The sequence below is a fragment of the Microtus ochrogaster genome, linkage group LG5 (assembly GCF_000317375.1).
Source record: "Microtus ochrogaster isolate Prairie Vole_2 linkage group LG5, MicOch1.0, whole genome shotgun sequence".
NCBI lineage: Eukaryota > Metazoa > Chordata > Mammalia > Rodentia > Cricetidae > Microtus > Microtus ochrogaster.
This window is the reverse complement of record NC_022031.1, coordinates 40,072,327-40,077,458: the sequence shown is the minus strand read 5'-3', so window position 1 is coordinate 40,077,458 and position 5,132 is coordinate 40,072,327.

Sequence of the window (5,132 nt, the reverse complement as noted above, 5' to 3'; positions counted from 1 at the left end):
GACCCAGGCCAACCCACAAGTCAGATGGAGGAAGGTGATGGGTGCAAAGTTCAAACCAAGCCTGGCCTCTGCCGAGGGCAGAATCAGTAGATGCTCTACGGGCTAACCCAAGTGGCGCCCCTCCCGCCCTGCCGGGATAACCGGATCCCTTTTCCAGTCTGTGAGCCAACATCGCCTCTCACACCTGCACTAATTGGAGGTGTTTAAAAGGTATTTTAGGGCTTTTTTACTTGTTTGGTTTTGTTTACTTTGTTTTTCCACGGCAAGGTCTGACTAAGTGGTCAGTCCAGCCTGGAACACGCATCCTCCTGCCCCACAGCGTGAATGGCTTCCGCATTTCTTCGTTACTTGCATAGCTTTGAGAACCTACCATACTTCACGGTCTCTAGCTCTTCTTTTATGAGTTTATTGTTGCTGTCTCTTGCCCATTTTTGTCGTGGCGAGTTCCTCTCTTTCACTCTTGAGTGGTAAAGCCACCTTTAAATAGCAGGCCAACTCATTCTTAATCTATCGCACCCCACAAACACTTTACGTGCGGGGTCCTTCTCCTTTCTACGCTCTTTTTTAGTATGAGGGAGTTTTCATTCTTCTGTAGCTCAGTCTCTCTCTTATGTTTGTTTTGCCTTTAAGTTCTTATCCGTGGATTTTCACGGTGTTAGCCTACGGTGCTTCCCATTTCACATCTGAGACACCAAGACACTCAGGCCACAGGCGGCGCCTGTCTATCGACCGCTTACCATGATGGGCAGAAGGATCAGTGACTCAAACCAAAAAATCTCGAGGCAATAGTAGGGCCCTTAAGAAGCGTTGTGCCAGCTGGGCAGTGGTGGCACGTGCCTTTCATCCCAGGACACGGGAGGCAGAGCAGGGAGCTCTCTGTGAGTTCGAGGCCAGCCTGGTCTGCAAGAGCGAGTTCCAAGACAGCTAGGCCTGTTATACAGCGAAACCCTGTCTCGAAAAATCAAAAACAAGCAAGCAAACAAACAAAAAAAAAGCATTGTGCCCTCACCTGTTTCTTTTTCTTCCTGGATGAAAGGTCAGATGTCACTTTCCAGCTTACCCGGTAAGATGGGGTCATGTGACTGATCTGGCCATGGAATATGTGTGAACGTGCACAGGTCCTTCGTGGCCCCCCAGACTTCCCGCATGATCTTCTCTTTCCTCCTGTCCAGTGCAGAGGAACTGTAGGCACGTGCTAGGTGCTGGCAGGGACAGAAGACAGGCGGTGCTTCCTCTTGGAGCAGCCAGACGGGAGGGAGCAACTACCTGGAATCCTTATCCCTCTGTGCGTGATGAAGTACTACACTTTTACCACGGTGTCCCATCGGGAGACTCTGTGGGGTATTTGCCATGGCAGCTAGCGTAACTGAAACCCAGCAGAAGGCTCCGAATTCACTGGGACAGCTGATCTGAATTCTGAGTTTGTTTCCTTGGTGTGATGTCAGCTCTCAGTTTTATAGATGCTCTTTCCTCTTGTGCTTGCTCTAAACCTCGGATCTTGGAGTTATGAGAAGCATGCAGAATTAATTGGGGAAACTTGAGCTCTCGTCTAAGCTCTGGGAAAGGTTAACAGCGCGGGCGTCGGCTGACAGAAGCCGTCCTCAGAATGGCTGCCTGTTTCCACACAGCAGGAACTTTAATGAGCCGCGTTGTCTCTTTCTACTTCAAATTAACTTTTGTTATAGGCTGAAGTGCACCCCCCCCCCCGAATTCATAGATGAAGCATTAATAGCTCAGATGACTGGTTTTGGGGATAGGGTCTTCAAGGAGGTGATTCGGGTAAACTGAGTCATGATGGCACGGTTGATTTGCAGTGGTGTCCTCATGAAGAGAGCTGTGGGGGGGGGTCTTGGGTGTGGTCAGTGGTAGAACAGTTGGTTAGCATGTACGAGGCCCTGTGTTCTGTAAAGGGGGAAGGGAGAAAGAATGAGAGAGAGAGAGAGAGAGAGAGAGAGAGAGAGAGAGAGAGAGAGAGAGAGAGAGAGAAGGGGGGAAGATGTTCACAGGAATAAGACGTGAAGCTGGCTACCTCTGCTGGCACCTTGAACTTTGACTTCTAGTCTCTAAAATTGTAATGAAATAATTTTCTCTTGTTTACAATGCCCTGACTGTGGTGTTTTGTTACAATATTCCCAGAAGAATAACATAGATCTTTTATTCTTTAGTGTCAAAATAAAAACAATAAAAAAAGAAATCTACTTACAATTCTACTAGGAGTAACCATTGAAAAAGTTTTAACAAAGCCAGGCAATGGTGGCACATGCTTTTAATGCCAGCACTTGGGAGGCAAAGACAGGCTGGTCTCTGTGTATTTGAGTCCAGCCTGGTCTACAAAACTAGTTCCAGGACAGCTAGAGCTGTTGCACAGAGAAACCCTGTCTCGAAAAACCCCAAAAAAAAAAGAAAAGTTTTAACAAGACATGGAAGCACACACCTTTAATCCCAACATCAGGAGGCAGAGGCAGTCGGATCTCTATGATCTCTTCTGGGACAGAGTTACACAGTGAGACTCTGTCTCAGGGAAAAGAACAACAAAAGCATGAAAAGGTTTTGCTGCAAATGTTTTCAAATATGGAGTCATTCTTTGTATCTGAAATCTGCTCAATGTTACATTTTCCATGTGTTCCATTTGCATGTATTTATTTTTCAGATTCCCAAAGTAATAAATATCCTAAAATATTTAAATATCATTAATAGGTTTTCTGCCCCTACCCTGGCCCCAGTAAGTTTCTCCACTGATGAAGTGAGCCAGATCAAGCCAAAATGAAAAAGTATAGCAACAGATATATTGAATAAAGCAACTTCCAGGCGGATTCACTGGTCCCAGAGTCAGGCCAGAGAAGTCACACACAAACTTTAGAAAGCAAGGCGATTGTATAGGTTGTAGGTGAGGGGTGATGATGTGTCCACCACCCACTGGGTTTGTGTCCACGTCAAAAGCTGAGTGCTTAGGCGGGAACTTCAGCATTCGGTGGGGACTTGAACAGCCGGTGGCTTCGGGAGAGGAAGTTACGCTAGCCACCAAGAATGGAGAACTGGGCTTTCTGACATCTTTCCTTTGTTCAGAGACTCTGAGAGGGCAGGGTTTGGAGAGAGAAAGAGGGAGGGAGGGAGGAAGGGAAGGAGGGAAGGAGGGAGGAAGGAATGGGGTTTTCCTGACCATGCAGGGGTGAGCCAGAGGTTACAACCGAACAAACAATCATAATATAGAAAGCTAAAATCATTTACATTCCTTCCAAGACTTCTGTTTTTTTCTACTTTTTTGAGTCAGTCTGTCTACTATATATTTTTTTATTATTTTGTTTTTTTGAGACAGGATCTTTCTATTAGGTAGACCTGGTTGTCCCAGAATTGCTATGTGGACCAGGCTGGCCTCGAACTCACTGAGATCCCCCTGCCCCTGCCTCCCAAGTGCTAGAATTAAAGGCGTGCACTATTACATACGCCTGACTTCTGTTAAAATTCTTATTTGTTATTATTGTGTGGGGACACGTGTCTTTGCACACACGCACAGGTCGGAGGGTTCCGGGGCAGAACTCAGGTCGTCAGGCACGAGCAGGAAGTGCCTGTCCCTGCTGAATCACCTCCATGACTGCAGTCAGACTTGTAAACCGTCTGGAATTCATCCATTATATAGATATTATATCTATATAATGGAATTCATCCATTATATAGATAGTTTTCAGAGATGAGGTCTCCCTATGATGCCTAGGCCAGCCCTGAACTATCCTAACTCCCTGGAGCAGCTGGACCTGTAGATGTGTTTAACTGTGCAGGTCACTGTTAATTTAGGCCTTTAACAAAACGTCTCCAGCACACGTCCCCTTTCTCTGCACCCATAGAGGTCCCTTCAAGGGCTCTTCAGATGTTTTTCTCCACCCCCTTGGTCTCGCAGCCACTTGTCCTTCAACATCAAAGTTTCCTGGGTTCTTGTACACAATCACTTTTCCCTCCCTGTTCCTATGCTCCTATTCCTTTTGTTAAGTTGGGAGCATAGGCCCCAGCCCCCAGGCATGAGAGTTGTATTGGTCAGGACTCCAAATCCCAGCAGGCCAGACCTCCCTGTTCCCCCTCGGGGCCACCCGAGAGCACAGGACTCTCATTAAACCTGGATATTTCTTAATTTGGCTTGTTTTGATTTGGCTTGATTGGGAATTTGCGTCAGCAGAGGGGTCGCATTAGGAAAAATTCCTAATACCTTCTTACAGCCATGGGGACACCAGCAGGAAGAGCTGGAGGTGGCAGAAAAGGAGGCCAGGGCTGCACTTGTCTGAGCTCTGCCGTTTTTCTTTGGGTGGAAGGTCCATTATTTAACCTGGGTGTGAATGTTCCCATCTCTAAATTGTACCTACTTCCATGGTTGAGGTAAGAATTAAATGCAAGATTCTCAAACCTCATTTTATTTGACCTAATTCCCAGCTCCAAGGTTGGGCCAGACGCAGGATATCAGTAATTTTAGGAAACTGACTAACACCACAAGAAGCCCCAAGAGAAGCTGGTGGACTGGCACTTTACTTCAGTTGGTTTTCCAGTCTTTGAGACTTCTGAGGCCCAGCTGGCCCAGGAAACCCCGAAAGACGGCTAGTCTCTCACACTCTCACCTGATGCCTGGCTTGGCCTGAAGACCAAGACCTGGAGTCTGCAGAGGCCGCTGATTTAAAAGCACTTCTTCTCAAGAGCTGAGAACATAGCTCAGTTAGCAGGAGCCCCAGGTTTGGTCACACAAAGGCACGGTGGCTGTAGGGAGCCGGACAGGATTGCCATTGCAAGATGGCACCACATCCTGTCTTGCTGGTTATAAACAACTCCATATTTGGCTATGTCTTTGAGAGATGCCTGTCTCCCGCTTCCCGCATGCGCTGTGGATATGGGTCCCTGGGCCTATCTCGATGCAGTCTGGTGTCAGCTGATGGTGGCAGCCAATCACAGGGCAACCCGTGTGCCAATTCCCAATATAAGCAGCCGCTTCTGCTCTCTCGTTTCCTGCCCCCCTTCGCTTTATGCTCTCCCTCAACCAAATGCACTCCAGTAAAGCGTGATCTGAGAAGAATCCTCGTGTGTGGTGGGTGTTTCTTCCTCGCCGGTCAAGAAGCCCACCTCGAGTGGTGCCGGAAACCCGGGATCTTCAGTAG